Source organism: Chlorocebus sabaeus, chromosome 8, assembly GCF_047675955.1.
Source record: "Chlorocebus sabaeus isolate Y175 chromosome 8, mChlSab1.0.hap1, whole genome shotgun sequence".
Classification (NCBI taxonomy): Eukaryota; Metazoa; Chordata; class Mammalia; order Primates; family Cercopithecidae; genus Chlorocebus; species Chlorocebus sabaeus.
The window spans coordinates 9,089,042-9,114,556 of NC_132911.1; the positions used below are offsets into that span (position 1 = coordinate 9,089,042).

At 40.6% G+C, this 25,515-nt stretch overlaps 1 protein-coding gene and 1 long non-coding RNA gene across 2 annotated transcripts in view; both read left to right on the plus strand.

The window, feature by feature from the left end:
• Positions 1 to 15,823, plus strand: part of LOC103215336 (uncharacterized) — a 64,911-nt gene extending 49,088 nt beyond the window's left edge. Inside the window, exons 3-4 of the long non-coding RNA XR_005235281.2 lie at positions 11,229 to 11,449; positions 13,407 to 15,823. This is a non-coding gene — a long non-coding RNA (uncharacterized lncRNA). The remainder of the gene's footprint in view (positions 1 to 11,228; positions 11,450 to 13,406) is intronic.
• The window catches only part of XKR6 (XK related 6), a 294,424-nt gene that overhangs the window by 73,858 nt on the left and 195,051 nt on the right, over positions 1 to 25,515 (plus strand). The gene's annotated exons all lie outside the window — the stretch shown is intronic.

Genomic DNA, 25,515 nt, shown 5'->3' on the forward strand with positions numbered 1-25,515 from the left:
CTGGATATATTTTGAAGGTGAGCTAATTTGGTCAGCTGATGGGCATAGTGGATGTGAGGGAAAGAAGGTTGGAAAGGATGATGCTAAGATTTTTAATGGGATGGAATAGCTATTTGATGAATAGCCATTTAACAGCATCAGGTTAATTTCATCCTGTGTATCATTCTCTACAACAGGGTTATGCTCTAGGACGGTAGAGTACTAAGGGTACTCTAGGTGGTACTTGGATAAACATCATTAAAACTGCCTCACTTTCATGACTAACGAACTCCTTTCCTGCAATCCCACTTAATGAGATGTACTACTAGAATTCCACCAGGCTGTGGTCATCGGGAAGATCAGGAATTTGGTTTTGAATATGCAGATACCTATTTGACATCTGAGATGGGCTATCAGGTAGGCAGATGTGATGAAGGAGACGGGAGTTCAGGGATCTGATTGAGACCTATAAGATCTGGAGCGTCAGCACAGATGGTAAAGCCTGAGATTGGTAAAGCCCTGAGATTGAATGACTTTCCCACAGGAGTGAGTGTAGACAGGAAGGCCTGGGAATTGAGCCTGGGAGCAGTGGGGCTTTAGAGGTCAGGGAGAGGAGAAGAATCCAGCAAAGGGGAGTGCGAAGGTCTGGCCAGTGGGGTAAGGTGAAAACCAGAGCAGTGTGGTTTCCTGTTTCTAATAGAAAAAACTCAACCAAACATTCAGATTCTCCTTTACATATTAACTTTATACTAGCTAATTTGTTGTTTAATTAGTCCCATATTAATTGGTAAAGCCGTAAATTCTTTGATTGCTTAACTCTTCTATTTTTCCCCCTCCACTGATAAATCAAATGCATGTCATTTTATGTGAAAACTGAAATAGAAAAGTGCAGTCTAATTTTAGTATGAACTATGCATTGAAATAGCCGTGTCCTCCTTGGGTAACAGTATTCAAAATTTTAAGATAAAATTGTATTGCTTCATTAAATTTCGACTGGTTAACATCAAATCAGTGTTAAAACTATACTGTAATAGCCCTGGGTAGATCCATTAATGGTGCCCCCCACAGTGTCCACATTCCAATCCCCAGACCTATAAATATGTCACCTCACATTGGAAAGGAGACTTTACAGATGTGATTAAGGATTTGGGGATGAAGCAGTTATCCAGGATTATCTGGGTAGATGGGCCTGTTGTAGTCACAAGGGGCCTCCGAAGTAAAAGAGAGAAGCAGGGTGGTCAGAACTAGAGATGTTTGAAGATGTTACACCACTAGCTTTGAAGGTGGAGGAAGGGGCCACAAGCCAGTGAATACATGTGGTCCCTAGCAGCTGGAAAGGCCAGGGAGTGGATTCTCCTCTAGAGTCTCCAGAAGAAATGTGGCCCTTCCGACACCTTCATTTAGTCCACAGAACTATGATAGATTTGTGTTAGGTTAAGCCACTGATAAGTGTAATTGTAATTGTAATTTGTTACATCTGCTATAGTGAAACTAATACTGAAGTTTAGAAAAGATAGGTAACTTATTATGTGTTGAAGTTTAAAAAAGATAAGTAACTTGTTGAAGATCACATAATTAGAAAAGAAAGCAGTAGAGCTTGGCGTTGAACTCAACCAGTGCGACTCCAGAGCTTGTAGGACACAATAACCGCCTCCAGGCCAGCTGAATCGGACCATAGCCTGGTGGAATTCTAGTACATCTCATTAAGAAGTGGGATTGCAGGAAGGGAGTTGGTTAGTCATGAAAGTGATGCAATTTTCATTGATGTTTATCCAAGTACCACCTAGAGTACCCTTAGTCCTCCACTGTCCTAGAGTATAACCCTGTTGTAAAGAGTGATACACAAGACAAATTTACCCTGATGTTGTTAAATATATGTTAGATGACCAGTTGCTTTGATTTCTTTGCTCACTAAACACTGGATTACAGCTTCGTTTCCTGTGTGGCGTGCCTGCATGGAGAGAACACACTGAGCAAATGATTCCATCATCTGAGTCACTTTGGTTTAAATCAGTTTCCAACATGACTTGTTTGTGGGGCTTGTGGGAGGGGCACATACATTGGCCCCAGGATTCTAACATCTCCTGGTGTCTGCTGTTATAATTTTCACTTCACATTGTCGAATCAGCATTTTGGCTTCAGTCCAGTGGTTCAGTCCTTTAAAAGTGACTCCAGAGATGGCTCTGTTCATTAATAGATTTTTTTGTTGACCCTGTGAGAATTAGTCACTGGATCTTGGAAATTCAGCAGGTGACTGCAATTCTAGAAGGCCTCTTGTGAGATATAAGGTGTTTTCCTTAAGTGACATGACCCTGCGTTGCAAAGCTGAGAAGTAAAATGAAGGAGCATTTTGTAAGTTTGAATCTCTATAATCGAAAACCAGAAAAATGACATATTTGTTTTTAGAACTAAAAATTTCAGTAACTGAGTAGGTTGGAAAGATAGGCCAAAAACAAGATAAAATATAGCATAACAGAAGGTGGAGTTTTGTACTTTATCACTTAAAAACCGCCAAAGTAGGCCGGGCGCTGTGGCTCACGCCTGTAATCCCAACACTTTGGGAGGCCGGGTTGGGCGGATCACGAGGTCAGGAGTTCAAGATCAGCCTGACCAACATGGTGAAATCCTGTCTTTACTAAAAATACAAAAATTAGCCAGGTGTGGTGGTGTGCGCCTGTAATCCCAGCTACTCAGGAGACTGAGGCAGGAGAATCGCTTGAACCTGGGAGGCGGAGGTTGCAGTGAGCTGAGATCAGGCCACTGCACTTCAGCCTGGGTGACAGAGCAAGACTCTGTCTCAAAACAAACAAACAAAAAAACCACATCAAAAAAAACGCCAAAGTATAGGTTGTAGAAGAGCAGACCTACTTGCTATCTGCGAGAAAGACAAAGAGATTTAGAGTTTCCATCAAGTTGTGAGTTACTAGGAGGTAATGCCAGAGAAGCAACATGGCATTAGGCTGCATGGGTAGAAGTATAGTACTCAGAACACGGGAGAGCATCCGTTTTGTTGTACTTCGTACTAAACATTCTAAGAGGGTCCTGGACATTTTATGAGAGCCTTTGATAAACTGAAGAGTGATGTAGGTACAGATGCATAGATATAGAACAGTAGACAGAAATGGAAATATTTAACCCAGAGAGGAATTTAGGATTGGGGAAGGGAACACAGTTGTTTTTAGTTTTTTGCAGGTATGGAATTTGTACTGCACTTAAGGAACAGGGAGAAGTCCTCTCCGTCCTTCCTGCTGTTCTTTATTAGGTATTTCAGTTAGAGTGCATAGGTCTCAGGAAGCCATGAGGATCTTCCCTGGGTGGTGACAGGCTTCAGATCATCTCCGTTATGGCCCTGCAACAAAACTTCACAGTTCTGTATGTTTCCTGCCTAGTAAGCTCCCACTGTTCTGTGGTAATTAATCTCATACTCAACCATGGAGTTATGTTCATAGATCTTGGTGTGTTGTCCTCCCTCCCCTTTACCTAAAAACAGTAATCTGGGCGCGCCTGAAGGTGTCTTTGGGCCTTGATGTGTCCTGTAAATCGTGCGGGGTGCTAGGGTCTCTGTACCTAAGGAGATGGTCTGTGTTTGCCTGGCCCCTCTTGCAAGAAGAGCTGCAGCGGTTGCCTGCCTCCGGTCCTCAGCTTGGTCCTTAGCAGAGTGAGCGGGCCAGAGTCATGGGCACGTGACTTGTGCACTCCCTCATGGCCCCGCGCTTGCTTTCACGTTTTCCTACTGGCATCAATACTTTTTTTAAAAAGTGACCTGCATTTTCATCATGCCCTGGAAATGATGGAGCCATCTTTTACTCACTGCCCACTTCTCATCCCTGTCTGCTCTTGCTTCCTCTTGTGGGCTTCCTGTGCCTCCCCCGCAACCTTCTCCTGCCCCTCTGCAGTGTTTTAAACTCTCTTTTCTTCTTTTTCATTTCTGTTCACCTCAACCAACCCTAAAGTGCTCTTGTACTCACAGTTTGGCTTTTATAGTTGCTTGATCAGTTTACCAATCAATTTCAGTATTTTGTTGAGCTTTGACAAAGATTTTTATTCTAATTCTATGGCGCCTATATAATAATTGTTTTTTCAGCTTCTGCCTGTGACTTCTCTACTTCAAAAAATGTATGTGCTTATTTCTGCCAGTTACATCCCATGTTTCACTGGATGTGTGTACTGTGTTCACATCAGGTTGGCCTCACAGCTGAGTGAGTTATTGGTGATCTCAAGAGTCCATTAGAGGTGAAGGGTAGAAACTTAGCCACATCTTTGTTTGTGTTTTACCAAACGGAGGGATTTCAGTTTCCTCTTTGGTAAGATGAATATGCTTGATAATAGAATAACATTAAGGTTGGCTTTTTTCTCCCTCGAATGATTAAACTATAGTTTCATATGTAAATGCCAGGAAATTAGAATCATTCTAGTAGGGAAGATAAAGTAAATAAGTAAAAATATAGTATGTTTGTAGGAAATCTTGCTAGGGAGAGGGCTCAAGCAGGACAGGAGGGGGCTAGAGATTGCTAGGGATGGGATGAAGAGACAGGACTGTTTTAGAGAGGCTGCTCAGGGCGGTCCCTCTGAGCAGGTGGCACTGGAGCCAATCCTCTGCTGAGATGAGGTGGCAAGCCAAGAACATCACGAGGGAGGGAAGGGCAGTCCCAGAAGAGAGAGCACAGTGCAGATGCCAGGTGGGTTCTGCCTAGGTGTGTTTATTTCCAAATAGTGTCTGGCATTACACTGAGATAAGGAGAGTTTTTTGTTTTTCAGTTTTCATTTTTTTTCCTGGGGTGGTGGTGCATATTGGATTTCTTCAGGAGATTCAACCTCTTGAAAAATATGAAATACAGACATGTATATATGCATAAAGATATATTTGAGTATTTTAAACTTTATATAATCAAGTATCTTAAACTCTGCACACTTGAATTTTTAATCCCCATTTATATCCATTGCGATTATTTCTATTAGTTCCAGTTTGAGGTTGGTGATGATATTGTATGACACATAGAAGCTTTGTCAGGCTTCACATTGTAGCAGATGGTCTCAAAGGTGGGGCATATCCCTGTGCAATGTGACTAGTTTAGTTGACTGTCCAATATGAAGTAGAAAAGCAGATTTCTGGATTACAGTATTTGTCAACGAAGAATTCGCTGATTTAAAAAAAAACCTTTAGTTTATATTTATAATGACAAGTTTCATAATCAGATTGTTGTTGGTAACTTAAAGCAAGTTGTCAAGAGAAATATTGTAAATAGTTTTTTTTGTGTGTAAGGCATGGGCTTTTTTTTTTTTTTCCTAGACAGAGTCGCTCTGTCACCCAGGCTGGAGTGCAGTGGCGCAATATCGGCTCACAGCGACCTCCACCTCCCAGGTTCAAGCTGTTCTTCTGCCTCAGCTTCCCAAGTAGCTGGGATTGCAGGCGTGAGCCACCACACCTGGCTAATTTTTGTATTTTTAGTAGAGACGAGTTTTCATCATGTTGGCCGGGCTGGTCTGGAACTCCTGACCTCAGGTGATCCACCTGCCTCAGCCTCCCAAAGTGCTGGGATTACAGGTGTGAGCCACCATGCCCGGCAGAGGCATGGGCTTTTTAATCACTTAAATTTTAATTTATTGTGTTAATGAGCTTGTTTATTCCATTGCTAGATAATGAATTGTGTGTTACTTTTTCCTGCCTAGTTTTCCCTTGGAAAACAGAATCAACCATACCAAGTATTAGTGAGGGTCCAAGTCAGATTAAATAGTATGAGTCAATTCTGCACTCAAAATAAATATGAACCACAATGAGATGCTAACAGATTGACAGTGATTACCAATGGTAAACAGACCAGTAGGAGAGGTTTAAACTGTCACTAACTTTTTGAAGAACAATGACATTATTTACCAATTATAGTGGTCTGGTATCTAAAGAATTGGCCTGATATCTAAAGAATATCTTATTTTCTAAATAAGAGTGCCAGTGGAAAAATGTCGAAATCTTATACCTGCCACTGCTTACGCATCCATTGGCTAGTCATCAGAAATGAAACTGTAATTGTGAGACTCCTGTTATTTTGGGCGGGTGGAGGGGGCCTGTGAGGGCCAAAATCTAGTCATGCTGGCGTGATTATGCCTCCTGTCGTCCAGATAAATGGTTCAGCTATATAACTAAAGAATTCTATCTCTGGTTAGTGTTGATTTGGGGCAAGTGTGAGCTCTGTAAAGTAAAATGGACAAACAGTTTTGTAGGATATTCTGCTTTGCCTCCTGCCTAGAGACTGATCTTCAGTGACATTTTACCGGACTGCCTGACCGGTTTCATGTCTTCTGTCTGTAATAGTGGTTGTCCCATAAAAAGGCGAGACCATATTTTCAAAGGAGCTGGGTTTGGAGTCTTAAGATCACTGAAAGAGTCTGTGGCAACAGCAGTTCGCCTGGATTGGCCTTGTCTCTGGGATGGAAGAGATGAAAAAACAATTGATTATCCCTCACTTTGTGGCACACTCTGCGCTATTGAATATTGAATATCCCATTAAGTCCTTAAGAGCAAACACCAGACCTTGAGGCCTGCCCCTCATTTATAGGAGTCAGGAGTGAATATGCACTTTGCATGCAAGTATACTTTACAAGACAGTGTGCAGATAGGCAAGCCTTGGAGAGGTAAGCAGTGGCCGTGTGAGAGAAGCACAGAGCTCACGCCTACTGGCAGTCACCACCCAGTGGGCTATCCCAGCACCTCTGCTTCTGGCCACAAATGAATTCCAGCATTCCCAAAGTGACTCCTGATAGACCTGACTCATGGCTCTCAACTCTTTCCATTTTGAGAAATTCAATCCGTAGAATTTTGAAATGCTGAAATAGCAGAGCATCCTTGAAAAACATTTTTGTTACCAAAGGAGTAATTGTTCATGTTAGAAAAATTCTGTAGACAGATAAAGTGACAAGCGAAAAGCTCTTTCTCCCATTTTCCTGTGCCTAGCAGGCTCTTGGGTAACCCTCCTGTGTTCCTTTACTCCTCCCTCTTACTCTTGTCTCTTAAACTCGTTTTAAGAAATAGTACTTTTGAAATGAATGGCATTGTAGATCTGTTCAGCAGAATCATTTATGCGCTTAATGATATATCTAGGACACTTTTCCCTGGCTACATGAAAGGTAATGTGTTTTTTAAACCAGCTTCCTTGACAGACATTGGACTTGTTTTGCAGATTTTTTCTTTCATTTTTTATATATTAATAGTACTGCTGTATTGTAGTTATAAGCAATCTCCTCGTACAAATATTTTTGCTTACATGTGACAAGAAATAAGAATCTGGTCCCAGAAGTTAAATTTCTGGGTCAAAAGCATGCATATTTTAACATTTTGGTAAATAACGTCATTGTTCTTCAAAAAGCTAGTGCTGGTGTATACCTCTCCTAATGGTCTGTTTGGGTGCCTGGTCCCCCACACTCTTGGTAATCCCTGTCACTCTGTTAGCATCTCATTTGGATTTATATTGCTTTTGAGTAGGTTTGAAGGTGTTTTTCTGTATTTATTGGTCTTGTTTTCCTTGATGAATTGTCTGTAATTGTTGCACAAGTTTTCATGGGGTTTTCTTTTTCTTGGGAATTTATAAGAACTTTATCCATATTAATACTACAGTTTTTTTTTTTCAGTTTATGTTGTTTGTTTATAAGTGGGTTTTTTTGGCCACTTTTTAATCAGTTGTGTTCTTTTTTGGCCCCTAGGGTTTATGTCATAATTAAAGTTCTTCATGTGCCTTAAAATGTATTTTTTAAATTTTCAGCCATATTTTCTTTGAACATTTTTTTATGGTTTCACATTTTCAGTTTAAATGTGATATTTCTGGAATTTATTTTGACTTAAGGAATGAAGATAGAGATGCAGCCTTAAGGTTCCCAAATGGCCAGCCGCTGTCTCCATGCTGTCATTCAGACATTCTGTTTTCTTCCTGTGGAATCCTTCAATTTGGGATTTTCTGACTGATAAATGTATTGTGTTTAGAGTGCAAGCTGCATATGTGAAGTTGTGGGATTCCCACAGAAATAAAGAACACTGTTGGTTTTTGCTGGATTAGGAGATGAGGCGTATGTGTCAGACAGGAAATCTTAGAATCTGTCAAGTGCTGGGAGCAGGAAGAAAACTTCTAAGAGGGACTACAGTGTTCAGGTTGCAGGTTCACCTCTAGTGTGTCATGGGGCTTAATCCTTTCTGCAAAAAAGATTCAGTTTAAGGAGACGGTTTTTCATGAAAATATCTTTGACGTTGAATGTTCTTAAATAAATAGTGTTTGTTTTTATAGAAGTTTGACTCTGTAATTAGTCTAAATTCGTAACTAACTCACTAGAATTCATCAATCCTCTTCAATGGGAGACAGTATAATATTACTGAAGTGGTGGATGGAGTTTTATGAGTAGTAAAACTTAAGACTGAGTATATAGTTAGTAAGCTGAAACATACCTCTGAGGATTCAGTCTTCTTATTTTGTCATCAAAGGCCTAAAGTGGAAGTAGTGAAAGTTGTGGAATTAGGACGGTGTTGCAGTTGTTGTCAACTGTCACCTGTATTACAGAACATCAAGTGGTTGAAGCCAAAAGGGGGAAATGGCAGCTGTGACTGTGGCATGGATGAGGTTGTGAGATGTAAGGGGGACATCTGAGTTCGGGAGGCGAATGAAGACTCAGCTGCTTTTAGTTCTTGCCAAGGAATAATAGCAAATAGGCCGGGTATGGTGGTTCACGCCTGTAATCCCAGCACTTTGGGAGACTGAGGCGGGAGGATCACCTGAGGTCAGGAGTTCGAGACCAGCCTGGCCAACATGGAGAAACCCCATCTCTACTAAAAATACAAAAATTAACCAGATGTGGTGATGGGCCCCTGTAATCCCAGCTACTCAGGAGGCTGAGGTAGGAAAATCGCTTGAACCCAGGAGGCGGAGGTTGCAGTGAGCCGAGATTACATCAGTGCACTTCAGCCTGGGTAACAGAACGAGACTCTGTCTCAAAAAAAAAAAAAAAAAGAAAGGCAAAGAAAAGAATCAAGTAAGAGTCGAGCTGTGGGTAGCCGACAGGGTCTCTGTGTTGACACAGGACAAATTTGGGATACACAGAGGAGCACGTTTAAGACTTAGAGTAGAAAAAGGGTATCTATGAATTAGTTATGTTTTCTCTGAAGCTTCCTATGAACTGAAAAGAACAGGGCCGTCTGACATACACGGGAAAGGAGGAAGGGTTTCGCTGCTTGCACGTAAGACCAGCATATGGTTTTCCATGTGTAAAATTTGAATGCAGCAAAATCTAAAATTTAAGAATCATCTTACGAACATCTGTGGGAAATGTACTTTCAAAGCGTATTGATTTGCTTAAAACCCAGATATGACTCCCTATAGTTCTTGTCTTCTTTATTCTAAGTATTTAAGTGTAAATTGCAGTATATTACTTTAAAGTATTTTCTGAGGCCTATGAACTTCAGAGTCAAAACATTTAACTTGGTAATATTTGTCAAGATATTAAATTTAGTTGGATTCCATGAAAAATTATGGAACATAAGCCAACTCAAAAGTGTATTTATTCTTCTGGTTTTAACCCATTTATGCTGGAGGTTGCAATTTTTTTTGGGAAAAATCAGGCCTTGGTGATGACCTTAAGCAGTAGGATACAAATAAATTCCACAAGCTTGGTGTTGCAGTAATGGAACACTAGGCATCAATGGGTTAAGATGAACATGGAGCTTAATTTGAATCAGGTGCATATATTTTGATTTTTTTGGTAATGTATCACATTCCCACAAAATTAAAAAATGTCATTGGTATACGTAGAACCAGCAGAGAAATGCAAAACATTGAACAATAATGTTAGTGTAGACTGTATGTGATAATTTATGAATAATATTTAATGGGAATAGATGAATGGTGTAAAACATTCTGTAACATATTTGTCTTCTTTGTAGTATAGCTAGGGCCCATTCTTTAAGTATAACTTTAGCAGCAGAATTTCTGAATTGTAAATTATGGCTTCAGTGGAATGAAGTACTCTTAAAATAAGTGGTTTTTGAAGGTACTTGGCAGATTTAACCTTTCAAAATAGCCTGAGGCATTATATTTGGTACCAAAACTACCAGCATTCTCCAAATGAGAGAGAATTAATTTCCAGGATTAAAGTAGGATCTTGAAAACATAAGCTTCACACTGAAGAGACAGACACATGATGAGTTGAGGTCGTTGACAGTGACAGCAGAGAGATTCAGAGTTCTCAGTGGATTTGGTTTCAAATTCTGCAGCCTCATTCTGTTGTCACTTAATACATACTGCCCTCCTACCTCTTGTGGAATCTCCTTAGCATCATAGCACAGACTTGAGACCCCAAATTAGGAAATAGATGGCTGAGGACTCCAGACTCGCTGATGGGTTTAGAACTTGTTCTGTCATACCAAGCACTTAATTCCAGTGCTTAGAAACATTTGCTATTTGCTGAATGAGTGAGTGCCTTATTTTGGTTGGAGAAGCAGGTTTATTTTCATGTTCTACGAATACTGCTATTGGAACCAAGAGTTGTGAATACACAAAAATATATTTCTGAGGGCCAGGCTATTGTTACGGTTTAGCATTACACTGCCTTTTCTTGCGCTGGCACACACACATATATATATATATGATCTAAGTGGCTGACTTCATTGAAATATTGTTAAATTTAACTCTATAAAAAATAAATGTTTGACCGGGTGCGGTAGCTCACACCTGTAACCCCAGCACTTTGGGAGGCCGAGGCAGGCGGATCACCTGAGGTCAGGAGTTCAAGACCAGCCCAGCCAACATGGTGAAACCCTATCTCTACTAAAAATAAAATAATTAGCGGGCATGGTGGTGGGCGCCTGTCATCTCAGCTACTTGGGAGACTGAGGCAGGAGAATCGCTTGAACCTGGGAGGCAGAGGCTGCAGTGAGCTGAGATCCACACTGCTGCACTCTAGCCTGGGTGACAGAGTGAGACTCTGTTTCAAATAAATAAATAAATAAATAAATGTTTTATAATCTCAGGAAATGAATCAAGTATGACTTTAGCTTTGTAGAACCAACTTGGATTTCAATTGTTATGATACCCAGCGGCTAACAGGATAAGAAGGGCACCACTCCATTCAAAATAGGATTGTGATTCTCTGTGTAGAAATGTGTACATTTTCATTTTTCTGTGATAAAAATGGCTTCTAATATTCTATATTTTAGTGTCATGTTAGAGATTTCATTCCATGCTCATTTGTTCATTCACATGTATTTTTATTTTTAGCTCTAAGCGAAAGACATGAGGCCTCAGCCTGAAATGAGGTTGTTTTGAGGTCATCTGATTTCTGACTAGAAGGTGAGCGATCGCCTCGTCCTGAAACCACTTCAGCCCGAATGGTAAATGGCAAAGCCAGCGAGAGCGAGGCCTTCATGTGTTTCCGTGTCTGTGCTGCCCCAGTTCCTTCCTCTTCAAGATTAAAAACATTTTAAAGTTGTAAACCAAAGGTATTAAACAACATACTGACATATCTTACCTAAATTAGCTCAAATGTTTTACAAAAGGGCTTACATCATCAATGCTAATTAAACCTTTTAGAGCTGTTTAAACATGGCTTTTTAAAGTGAGCTCTTGTGAGCTACCTAATCAACAGCAAAGTATTTATTATATGAAAAAAACCTGAGCCATTAGGAATTAGAGACTGAAATAATTTTTTTTAAACAGTAGGGTTTGCTCTTAAACAAAAGGGAATCCAGACTTACAGGTTTTTAGACTAGAAAGTAAAGGATTCTTGCCACAACTTTTTTTTTCTATGTTAAAGAATTTTAATGTTTTATGTATATGTGTGTGTTTATTTTACTTTTTAAAATATGAAGTGCCTATGGAGAATGTTAGTTGTATCAGTTAGCTTTGAAAGATTATATGTTCAAATATATTTTATAGTTGAAGATAATACAATGGCTTCTTTTTACATTTTAGTAAAACTTTTTTGGGTGGAGGGGAGTGTTATTTAATTATGAAATGTATTCTGATGGACCATGTCCTTTTAAATATGTTGAGGTAGCAGTGCTTATAAGGCAGTTACTATGTTTAACTCTCCTAAAAATAGAATTCCAATAAGGTTTTTACTTGGAGTTCAGATTCACACTAAGCTGTTATTTCAAATAAGTGGTTCTTTTTGCTACTTCATTTCTTTTACTACATGTAACAGCATTAATAACAAATATAGTACCATAGATTTACTTATCTTTAGCCTAAATTGTGCAGTCATTTAATTGATGAGATGCTGAGGAAATTAAATTTCATCTCATTCTGGAGGGTGTTACAGAAGGCAAATTGTGAGGAACTGAAAACATCATCATTTTTTTTAAGTCATCTTTATTTTCATGTTTCTCTTCTAGAGACTCAGTTGTCATGTTATTCTATGTTACTTAATTTCCCTGCAAACAGTATTTTCTTACTGCTTAATCTCAGATGTTGAGAGTAATTTAACATTTATAAAATGTGTTCTTTTTCTTCATGTATGTGGCTTTCTGTAATGATAGGGAGAATTATTCACATACACTAAGAAAAAATTACTCACAAGCTGGCCATGGAAATCTGGGCCCCGTTAGGTTGACTGGGAGAGCAGTGATTTTATGTGTGTGGGCTGTTAAGAATTTCTGCTTCCCCGGGCCAGCTTCGCCTTGTTCTTAAAGAAAAACCAGTGTGCACTCAGTGGTTCTTTGTTTTACCATATCTCCTGATGTGTTGTTTTATGCTTTTGGAAATATGAACTCTGAACTCTTGATTTTCTATGGAATAATTAAATAAACTGGTCTAAGTAGCATGGTCTTTAAGCCTACAGCAAAAGTTTTGTTTATACAGCTCACTTTTGTATATTAATATTTTTAATAATAAATAATACTGATGTTTTTATTTTTGGAAATGTTTGCCAAAAAAGTTTTTTTTTCTTTTTCAAAAAAGACCTACCTCTTTTTGGTTAGAACAGCTTTGAAGAGCGTCTTTCTTAGTTCATGTGCTAAAAGTTAATGTAATAGAAGCACAAAGACTTTAACCACTATTACTCAACTAAAAAAAGAGTTTCTAAAGGTGAACAAAATCTATAATTTTATTTATGCATCTGAATTTCTGTCACCATGATGACAACTTTTAAAAGAAAATAAAGACAGAACTAATGCCACTTTAAAGGCTCAGATTGTAAATATGAAGATATTTTGACCCAGTAAATATTCCATAATTAAATAGGTAGTGTGTATGAGTATTGTGTAATATTTATTTTGCTGTATGAAAACTGCCTTGTTTTTAAATAAAACTGTAATATTAGACTTAAGAGCTTATAATGGTAAGATGATAAAAAGTATTAACTTAAAATGTTTTGAAAATTATAAAAGTAAATATTGACCATTTCTAAGAAAGTCTTTCCTTTGACATTGTTTAATTTGTTTCCTTTTTGTTTTTTAGGTTTGCAATTTTTTTTGGTGATGGCATGTTCAGAATCTTGGATCCCTAAGTTCAATATATTGGAAATATTTAGGAACTCTGGAAATTATGTTGTTTTCGCATACCTAGTAACTTACTAGATAAATCAGTAGATTTCATTAAAGTATATATAATCACAGATAATTATGATCTTGTACTTCTGGGTTGACATGCATGTCTCACATTATGTCTGTCAGTATTAGTGTCATGCTTTGGAGACAATTATCTTTTGAAGGTTTTGGGGTTCTTATGAACCTCAGTTTTCCCAGGCAGTTTATGTAATTCCTCCTATGCCTATTCTTGTCTTTTCTATCTGCTTGCAGTGTAAGTTACTTAGATCAGAGGCAATTGTTTTTCAGGAAGAAATAAATCATCAAGTGACAATCCTAAAGGCAGTAATGACGAAATTTCAATCTGGAACCGGTCTCGGAATGTCCTGTATTAGAATATACAAAGTCCACCCAAATTATATCCAAATATACTTGTGGCACAATGCTACCAGTTTTCAAAATGAGGTGTTATTATGTAGGGCAGAAGTGCCAATGAGGAGGGAGAAGAAGCTGTTCAGTTGGCCCTCCAGCCGCCACTTCCTTCTATTATTGGGTGAATGAGTTAGTGCAAAATTAGTGGCCAAAAGGTAGACAGTGTGAATGAAAGGGAGGAGAAGGAAAGAAACTTTAATCTCCAGGAAAGATTATTTATCCTTTAAAAAATGGAAAGTTGAGTGTGTTCCATGTACCTGAACATGCTATTTAAAACTGTGGGCTGCTTTCAGAATGCAGACTAACGCGTTCTCGACCATTGGAATGAATGAAAATTTGTATTTGATAGGAGAGTCAGAAAGTCCTTGAGCAGTTATCTTTTTTTCTTAGCTGTTCCTGGGATTAAGAGACTTGAGAAGCATTCTGGGGCAGATACATATGATGGTCAAATAATTGACCAAAACAGGGGAAGACTGATTGTTAAGACAACATTCAGAGCAACTTGGAAATGGATCAAGGGGAAAAGATGAAGAGAATGCACGGAACTATAGAGACTGAGTAGAAGCTCAGTGGCATGTTCATATATTCATTTATTGGAAGTTTCATTGTTGGTGGATTATGCAATATTTCTGAAACTAGTGTATAGCAGAAGTTTTCATGACATTTCTATTAGATGGCTTTTGGAAGCTGAATAGTCTACCTCAATACCCCTGGCTCCTTTTTGCTTTGCTCATTTTAAGAGAAATTGGCTGATAATGTATTTAATAGAAAGCACAGTGAAAACATTAAGTAGGTTTTTTAAGGCCAGGCGCAGTGGCTCACACCTGTAATCCCAGCACTTTGGGAGGCCAAGGCGGGCTGATCACTTGAGGTCAGGAGTTCAAGACCAGCCTGGCCAACATGGTAAAACCCCGTCTCTACTAAAAATACAAAAATTAGCCGAATGCGGTGGTGGGCACCTGTAATCCCAGCTACTCAGGAGGCTGAGGCAGGAGAATTGCTTGAACCCGGGAGGTGGAGGCTGCAGTGAGCCGAGATTGTGTCATTACACTCCAGCCTGGGTGACAGGGTAAGACTCCATCTCAAAACAAACAAACAAAAACAAAAAACCCACATTAAGTAGGTTTTTAAAAGTCACGTTAAATTTTAATCTGAACCTCTATTGCCTGTTAAGCCGCTTTCTCATTACAACAGACTTTTAGAAACTTTTATTCTGTGATACTTTCGTCAGTAGAGGTGTTTCCTTTTAGCCAATTCTAGCCACAATATTGACTGGACCCAGGCATTTGATACACCCAGAAGGAATTAACCAGGCAGGAGAAAACTTGGTCCCTACTGGAATGAATATTTTAAAGACCATCTTAGATTCTGAAAACTGTGAGTACAAATGAAAGAGACTCAAGAGGGAAAAACTTCAGAGCCTAAGAATAAAAATGGTGGTGGGATTGGGGGATAAACTCGCCCAGAGCTCACTTAAAGTGCTCTCAGGGAAGGAAGTGACTTTCCTGGGGTGGATGAGATGGTGCATGCAGGGCCTGGAGCTGTAGGCGTTCTGATGTTGCGTAGCTCACTAGCGGGCTGTAGTGTGTTAAGAGTAGTGACATGTGATCTTTGGAAGTATTGATACATTTCCTAACAGTGAGTTTGATTTTGTTCTGGTATGTTCTGAATGGATATGTGGCTCAAAGATTAACTTAGCTAAAAATAAGTATATTAGATATTAGGGAAATATTATTAATAAAGGTCTTCTCTCCCTGTTGGATAACTTTAGAAAATAATGTAGACAACTGAACGTAGTGGAGATGATGGCATGAATACCGTCAGGGTTTGATGCTTGCTTCCTAGAAACTTCGTAGAAATAGAACAGATCTAGACATAGGGAAATAAGGTTCCAAATAAAACCTTACACTTTTATTCTGATTTTGTGTTGGCCTCAGTTGTACTAGAAGAGTGTTTCCATATGTGTCACTTGAGGAATCTGCACCTTCTGGCTCACTGCACTTCACAGCCCAGCGTATCACTGAGAATTCAGAAATCTTACTCTTTACCCAGGGATGAACACATCCTTATGAGTTCAGGTGCACTAAATACATAGGAACACCCAGAGAAAATGAGCATAAAACAATGGTTCTTTTTATTTTGGAAGTTTCAGACAAACTCTTTGGAAAATCTGAAGAAATCTATGGATCCTTTTCCTGGGAAGACTGCACAGACATACATATTCGTGTGGTTTCTGTGGGTGTAGGGACTGGCCCTGGTCACGTGTCAGGAAGCCCCGATCCAGAAGATGGTCTTCATTTTACCTTGGCTGGCGATCTGACTCTGTTCTCGCGCCTATCCGTGATTGATTCTCTGTCGCCTTGGAATGGAGTGTCAGGTCTTGAAGGTTGCTCACTGCCTTTCCAAGCATAGAACTGAGCCACACGGCAAGAGCTTCCTAATGAAATGGACAGAAACTCTCTGCAAAGGGCTGCCCCAGAAGCACAGGTGATAGAAATAGAGTCCAAGGCACTAAGGCGTGCTGAGCCACAGTCCTCCTAGGTGATGCCTCCTGCTGGCTTAGTGGGTTTATTTCGTAAGTTGAGTACTATTGTCCTGTTTTTAAAATGAACATATTTCTTCTAACATTTCTAACAGTTATGAAGGTTTTCTCCCTAAGTGTGACTTTTTCTTATGTCTTGGGGTATCAGATTTACGGCGTAACATGTGTACTTCAAATTATAGCAGTGACTGGAAATTTAGGATTCTTTTGTTTCATAACACTTAAATCTGCAGCACATTTTCAGGAAAATGGGCAAGTTTCACAGATAATTCCTTCCTTATTCCTTTCAGATTTTACAATTGTATGGTTATTTCTGAATTTGGTTAATTTGTTTATAAGTGTAGTGGACATTTAACAGAACAGATGCACCCGGTTATCTGATTGGAAACATGTTTCAACACAAGGGTCTCTTTGCATGGTTCCAATCTCTGTTTTGGGATCTGGGATTCTCCACCTGCTACATCGTTCGCTGGAACTTTCCTGCAAAATACAGCCTCACTGAGAGGCACATCATGGAAGAATGAAGCAGCCTGAAGAAACTCTAATGTTGGGACAAGTGGAGAGATGGAAGAGCACCATCAGAGGGTGCCGCCGCACATTTGGGAGGCATCCCAGGCGCATGGCTCTTTGTACATGAGACAGGATACCACTGTCTTTTATGCATTGGACTGGTAACCAGATAAAATAACCTTGTAAAACAGACCTTTTATGTAAGAAAAATAGAACTCTCACCTCGCAAACATTGCTGTCTGTTGCGGATGAACCCAGCAGCAGGAGGGGAGCCAAGTCAGTCCACTTGGCCTGAAAGTTAACGTCATGTATTCAGATGTGAAGGGGTTTCTGTGCATGCTTTTGAAGTATTGTGTTTGGGCTTTTACAACGTGTGCCTCACTGTTTCACATCTACAGAGAGAGTGCCCCTGCAAGAGGAACCTGAGTGGATCCATGCCCACATCTGCATTCTCTGTCCTCACTACTACTCCCTGCTGGTTGATACAAATGTGGGGATAATGTCGAGCACAAAGGAGTCTAAAATTGATTAGGGCTGGGTGTGGTGACTCACGCCTGTAATCCTAGCACTTTGGGAGGCCAGGGCAGGAGGACTGCCCAAGACCAGGAGTTCAAGACTAGCCTGGTCAACATAGCAAGACCCTGTCTCTACAAGAAATTAAAAAATTAGCTGGGCGTGGTGGTGCGTACTTGTAGTCCCAGCTGTTTGGGAGGCTGAGGCTGGAGGATCGCTTGAGCACAGGTGTTTGAGGCTGCAGGGAGCTATGATCATGCCATTGCACTTCATCCCAGGTGATGGAGTGAGACCCTATCTCTTATTAAAAAAAAAAAAAAAATTGGAATCCTGTTTATCCATGTTGCTTTTCTTTGCCAAGTAATCATAGTATAGTTCCTTTCTAGCCCTTTGAAATGTTGCCCAATTTTAGCCCTTTTGTCATAAGTCAAGATAGAAGCATCACAGTTTGTTCCATCGTATTCCCTCCCATTGTCATGTTTTGCTCTGGGGATGAGAGGTTTTCAGTTGCCTCACTGTAAAGAGTCCACTTGCTGCCCTTCATTTCTGTCTCCCTTCCTGCAGGTTCTTGGGGGGAAATAGAGTAGATGTGGATGTGGGCTTAAGGATCTGGGTTGTCTAAGGTTTGCCTGTAAACATTTTGCAGCATCGTATCTTTTTCTTTTTCTTTTTTTTTTTTTTTTGAGACAAAGTCTCACTCTGTCCCCCAGGCTGGAGTACAGTGGCGTGATCTCAGCTCACTGCAACCTCCACCTCCTGGGTTCAAGTGATTCTCCTGCCTCAGCCTCCTGAGTAGCTGGAACTACAGGTGCCTGCCACCATGCCCAGCTAATTTTCTTTGTTTGTTTAGTAGAGATAGGGTTTCACCATGTTGGCCAGGCTGGTCTTGAACTCCTGACCTCAAGTGATCCGCCCACCTCAGCCTCCCAAAGTGCTGGGATTACAGGCATGAGCCACTGCACCCAGCCAGCATTGTATCTTAAAGGTAACCTTTTAGTTGTGTGGATGACAGTTGTCTCCACTGGACATCTCTCCATGCCAGGTCCTCTGCTGGGTGTTGGTGTTCACTCTTCCCTCCAACCACCATATTCCCTTGAGGCCAGGAATGGACCTCAGTGTGCCTCAGGCATGGGAAGACCCGATACTGGCCTCTCTGGAGCTCGCTGTCTTCTGGAGTTCTGAGTTAAGGAGGTAGTTGAAGAGACCCGTGTATGACCCCCAGATGCCAGTAAAACCTATCATGTACAGAGAAAGTGGTCATGTCATAATAAGATTTTGAAAGCAAGATTCATCAAAAAATAGGCCAAATTTGCGGTCCCACATGAACCTGCATTGAACCCTCATTGACTATCCAGGTATGTATTACTTTAAAAAAATAAAAACTAACAGAACCCTTAAAACATATTAGCAAATTACCCTGACATATTGAAAACAGGATATTATTCTAAAATTTTTCTTTTATGTATATTGCCTTTTAGAAATCCTACAAATGTGCTTTGTGTAAAAGGATATAGTCTACAATCATTTTCTGACACTTGCTCTAATAAAAATTAAGTGGCCTAATTATTTAAAACCTGGTCGTTTGAAATTATTTTTTGAGAAACATTTTAAAGCATGATACTATTTTTGCTTTTCATGTAATGTACAAGTATTCTCAGAAGCTGCTTGTATATGTTTGTGTTCCACATATAAAAATATTGTAAACAGGGTCCATGTATTTCTCCAGTGAGAGTTTCTGATCTTTTGACTGTAATTACCAAGTGCTTGAGGTTGGGGCGACTGGAAGTGAATATCAAGCTTTTCTGTGCCTGGAACCAACTTTGTCCAAATAAAATAGCTTTGTACTATGAAGGAGTTTTAGTAAGTAAATTTTGTTTTAAAAAATCCATGTGAGTTAAAGGAAAGGAAATGAAGAAGATCATATAAATATGATGATCTAAATCAATGTTCTGCAACTTTTCTACCCAGTCACCAGTGGGAGTGAGTCAGTAGAAATGAGGGGGGAAGGGAGTGAGGGGAGACCCCCATCTTGACTCAGCAGTGGTGAGGGCCGGTGTGTCCTGCAGACCTGGAGCCAAGCTCAAGGGGACTTGAGCACCAGGAGCCCCCATTCATTTCCTGAATGACCGGTGGAGGGCGGGTGCCAGCCTGTGGCAAAATAGGAAAGAAAAGGACAGGATGGGGACTTCACCAATTTTTTTTCAACCTTAAATTGTTCCTTAAACCTTCATGTCCTTTTCTCTACGGTATGTTCTTATTTGGTAAAATAAAAAAAGTTTGTAATCCTGAGTTCTCTAAAGATAAAATTTTTTTATTGGTTTGTGAAGTCAGAAGGATGAGAGCTGCTGTTTGCTGGAACTGTGCAATAAATATTAGCATATTCAGGTTTCAATTCTGCCTACAGGACCTGTTTGCTTTTCTTTGTCTCATAACCCATAACTCACAGGACACTAACCAGGGTGTCCGAGAACAGTGTGGGAAAGTTTAGATAATTACTTCAGCATTGCTGTGTGATGGGAGACGTTGTTTTAAAAACCGAATGTGGTAGAGGTTAAAAGTACAGCCGTTATCATCCTGTTTCAACCAATGCTTGACCAAGAACTCTTTCTGGAAATCTCTTGAACAGATTTCCAAAAGTTACATGTGAAAAAGCACTGAAACCTCAGATAACGCAAAGATCTACTACAATACGGCATTGAGGAAATAATTTACATTACCTTGCTGATCACTTTTCACACTTGATCTTAGCCGAAAGGCCAAGAAGTGATGTGGATAACTTTTAAACCTGTAAAATAGCCACCAACCTGCAAAAAAACTAATTGAACACTAATAAATGACCAAAATTGATGGAGTGGTTATAACTTGTGCTATTTTTATTTCTGATCATCCACAATATCAAGTTTAAGACTGACTGCCTATGTCATAGTTTTGTGTGACTAGACTACTTTTATTAATTGGCTTTAAAGAACTGGACAAAAGGACCCTGAAGGAAGAGAAACCAAGGATGAATCCATGAGGTATTCGGGCTGTGTGGTGATTGCCTTCATCTTGCCAGTAGAAGGGCATTTTCCAGAAAAATTTAGGCTGAATACCCATTTTTATACCTCGCCCGATTGAGTGCCAGCCACTGTGCCAAGTGCTGTATATGTACTGTGTGAAGGAGAAAATTTCCAAGAAAGATACTGAGATTTCTTCCTTGGCCTGTTTAAAATTGGGATTGATACCCTTCCTCAATGGATGCTGGCAGGCAGGAAGTTCAGAGGAAGTCAGTGATCTACAGTCAGATTCACAATTCTCCAGAGTGTGTCCTTTTATCTCCCAGGATCTTGCAAAACTTGTGCTGAATTGCTCATTAGGGAAAGCTTGCCATACGCTACATTAAGTGTTTCCCTTAGAGACTTTTTCTAAGGAGGCCCAACATTGAATTATTAAACCCTGGGCTATGATTAGTGAGGCAGACACCTGCTTTCTGTATTCTCTGGGACTTGAAAGCAAGAATGAAATTACTGAATAAAATGAAATTGGTATGAGGGGTATTTTGGACTTCATTTGCAGTATTACTCTGCATCTCCTCCCGTGGGTACAACAGCTGTCAGCAAGGGCTTTTAAATTCCACGACACTGGAAGGCATTACTTTGCCATTAAAATTTTGAATTGAATTTATTTTGAACATTCCCAATTTTGCAGCAGAAAAAAGATGCTAAATCAATACTGAGTGAAATGATTTTGCCTAAAATACGACATGACTAAAAATTGTGTAGATTTGCAGTTTTGTAGTTGGAAGAGGAAGCACAAGTTTTTGACTGGGCCCCTTGATGACACAGAAGCAGAGAGTTTATCTCAGTCTCCCTCCAAAGCAAGCTTCATTTTTAGTCAATATCTTAGAAGTTCTCCCTTAGGAATTAGGATTTTCTTTGCCTCCTGAATGGTTGTCAGTGACCTTTTACGGCCCCGTTTTGACCTTAGAAACCCACATCACATAATTGATTAGCATGCCATTTTAAAAGCCCCATTTGTGGAATCTAGAAAATATTGGGATCATTGTCAGGTAGTTTTCCCACTTTCAGAAATCAGGAATTACCTTTCCAAATGTGAGCGACTATGTGACTCTGGGACAGCTTGGACTGTCTGCCTTGTGGGGAGACTGTCTCCCTTGTCTCTTGTGGGGCCTGATGCAGCCGGTCTCTGGCTGGGTGGCTTCACTGAACTTCTGAATGGTTGGATTTCTTGATGATTTTAGGAAGTTTAAGGCAGATGTTGGAGCATTGCTTTTCACATCTAGCAGCATAAGCAATTTCTGTGTTTTTGTTCATTTCTCTAGTAAGTCATTGTAACAAATTGTAGTTTCTGTCTTCTCCCTGGATTTTATTTTTTAGATTTATCTGTTTAAATTGAGATTAAGTAGGATAATTCAGTAGCTGCAATTTCTTCTAAAATTAAAAAACTGCCATCAGCAGCTGATCTAAAACGCATCTTACTTATATATAACTTAGTGTTATATATAATATATCAATCCTAAATTCTGGCAAAAAAAAAAAAAAAATGAGAATTTGGTCTGAGTGGAGTAAAAGACTCCATAAAAGCCGTTTCTCTCATCTTTGTGTGCCTGGTCTTTGCCTCCAACCTTCCTGGCTCTCTTTCGTCATGAGGTTGATGACCACCTTACAGGTTTGAAACTTAGAGCAAGAATAAGAAGGCAGTGATGGAAGGGAAGTGCCCAGGGATGGGCACTGATTCTGAGCTAGGGACAGGCAGTATTGGTTTCTCTGTAGGTTTTCATGAGTGCTGAGCACTGCACATTAACTCTTCCCTTGTCAGCTCTCCCTCCTCATCTTCCTCTTGCCTGATGGAAACTTTGAATGCTCAAGTAGCCTTTCAGTGGCACAAAATAACTGTTTTAGCACACGGTTGCATTGGTGCCTCAGTGGGCTTCTGGTTGTAAGTGGGCAGAATTTTCCATAGACTTAGGTTCTGCTGAATTATTGAAAAGATCACATTTCTCAACAATTGGAATTTGTCCCTTTCCATTCTTGCTTCCTGTCTCTCCCCACCTTTTTCGGAATGAGAGTACAGCGGAATTGTCTTCTCAGAGAGCTATTCAGTAGGGGAACTTGAGAAGCACAGTGCAGCTGGACATAATGTTGAAGTAAATTCTTTTATTTTTGCACATTGATGATGCTTAACTAGGCTTCAGGCACTGTTCTGGGCTCTTGGGAAGCAAAAGACACAAAGCGTGGAGTTGTCATTCTAGCAGAGGTAAACGAATGGCATGAGTGAATTCGAATATGAGAGAGCTCATGGGAAGAGCAGGCAAGTCCTCGGGATGCTGGGCTGGGATAGAGGGCAGGTCTCAGTATTCCAGTACGAACTTAGGGAAAAAGATGTGAGAAAGACGATGTTTATGTCAGTTGGGATTGACCCAGAGGTTTGTCTTAAGGAAAAGAACTGTTGAAATTTCTCCAGCCAGTTACTGCTTTTCCAGCCACTCCTGGTCCCATCTAGAAGCCCTTGCTGTTTCTAAATGCTGCTGGGCACATCCTGCTTGTTTCTCCTGCTGTCATTCCTCTTGCCCAGAGTTTTTTTTTTTTTTTTTCCGCAAAGCCTAGCCCAGATGGCATCTCCGTGACATTATTTATGGAGGTGGGCATGATTGTAACAAACTAGACTGCAAGATACAACACTAAGATTGTGGCGGTTCCACTAAGGGAAGGAGAGTGTTTCTAGATGTGGCCTTAAAGGGTGACCCACATCCCTAAAGGGCTTAGGAGGACACTCCAGGCCGAGATAAACCCACAAACTAAACAGCATGAGGAATGGTGAGCAGAGTCAAATCCAAGGGTGCTTAAAATGCAGATCAGGGAGGGCTGCAAACTTGATGCTAAGGAGTGGGAGTTAATTGCACAGGAGAAGCCACTTCCATCTTCTGGGGCTTCTCTCCTGTGAGAGTTTCCACCAAGGAGGGGGAAAATTCATTGGCTCTTGTGGGTTCCCAGTTTTTAATCTCTGGCAGGTGAGGAACAGAAGAGAAGGTGGTTAGTAAAAATTTCCTATCTTCCATCTCTCCATCCTTGGTTTTCCAAAATTCAGATAATTATTTTATAAAAATGGCGTAATTTGTAAATAATTTTAAATAGTGCATAAAAATAAACAGAACAAAATTCACTAGCTCACTACTGCTAACGCTCCATTCATTGTCATTTCAGATTCCTTTGTTCTCAGCCGTGTGCAGTGTACGTTATCCGATCACGGCATCTTTTTCAAGGCCGCTCTGCACGGATGTAACCAACTCCCTCTTGCTGGAAGTCAAGCGGTTTACAATTCTTTTTTTTCAGGTTCTCTCCAATTTTTGACTCTTATAAACTCAGTTTCAGTGACTCGCCTGTATAATTTCTGCACTTACCCAATATCTCTTGCTAGAAATTATGGACACTTTGAAAAATTGAGATGTCTGTAACTGAGGTGCATAGTACTAGAATTCTGTACTGCAAATACTCCCTGTGGGCATTGTGTGTGTGCACGCGTGTGGTTTCAAAGCGTTTTAGCGACAGCCTCTTTCCTCAGATGTGCATGGTACCACTGCAGGGTGGGTAAGGTAGATGGTGGATAAGGGTACCCAGCAGGTGGGTGAGGAAACTGGCCTCCTAACCACTTCCCCAGTGCATGCCCCCAGCACCACCTGCCCATAAAGCTCATTTGCAGCCAGCTTTCAAAGCACTGACTCAGGCCAACCCCAACAAAAGCTTTTGTAGTATAAAATGATTGGGACAAATCATAGCCAAACTGAAAACGGAACTTTCTACTTTCCTCCCCAGAAACTGCTTTGATTCCTAGTTTGATTAGCCTAATTAGGCAGATCAAAGAGACAACACGTTTTTCTGAGAAGTTGAAAATCATACCGCAAAATTCTGTTGTGTTTCTCAATGTAGGAAGTTGTTACAAGGGTTAAGTGTGAATGCTGTCTTAGTTGTAGGGGAAAGCACCTTCTGGAAGTGGTCCGATTGGACTTGCATACCTAGAGTTGCTCAGTGGTGGCCTCTATCCCTGCCATCCTCCCAGCCACTTTGTGGTCATAAGATCTCGCGATAGTTTCTAGACTAAATCGTCGCGTACTAAACACAATGAGTGGAACTGAAAGTCTTACTTAAGGACTCCGTGTCCCATTAGGTGGAAGGCTTGGATTAGGTGGAAGTCGTAAGTTCTATTCTTTTTTAAAAATGAGGCCAGGTGGAGTGGCTCACACCTGTAATCCCAGCACTTTGGGAGGCCGAAGTGGGTAGACTGCTTGAGCCTTGTTTTGAGACCAGCCTGGGCAACGTGGCAAGACCCCCATCCCTACAAAAAATACAGAAAATTAGCAGGGTGTGATGGCTCATGCCTGTAGTCCCAGCTACTTGGGAGGCTGAGGTGGAAGGATCACCTGAGTCCGGGGAGGTCGAGACTGCAGTGAGCTGAGGTTGCGCTACTGCACTCCAGCCGGGGTGACAGAGTTAGACCCTGCCTCAAAACAAAAGGAAAAGAAAAAAAATGAGCCCTACTTGAAAAACTGGCTGCACCCCCCTCCCGCCCAGCACCCACCCTGCCAGGGTGCCTGACTCCCCCGTGCCTCAGGACCCTTGCACTTGCTGCTCTCTTTGTCTAGGATGCGCCTCCCCATGCGTTCATGGCTCCATCTCTGCTAAATTGTTCCCTCTGCAGAGAGGGCTCTGCCCAGCCTGTCTAGAGTGGCAGCTCTACCATGATCTCCCTTACTTCCTCATCGCCTCCATCACGACCTCACATTATAGTTTTGTCTCCTCCACTAACTATAAGCTCAGGGAGGGCAGGGGCTTTGTTCTGTGGGTGGCTGTTTTTTCAAGACCTAGAACAATGCCTGAGATACATTAGAAATTCAATACCTATATAATATTTGAGCGAGTGAATGAGTAAATCCTTCACTGCCCTTGCCTAAGGAGTTGCAAGGAAACTTGGAGATTTTAAAGAATCTGGATTTAGAAGTAAAGAAAGTAAGGGAGTTAGGAGAAACATCCAGCAACTGTAAGAGGGG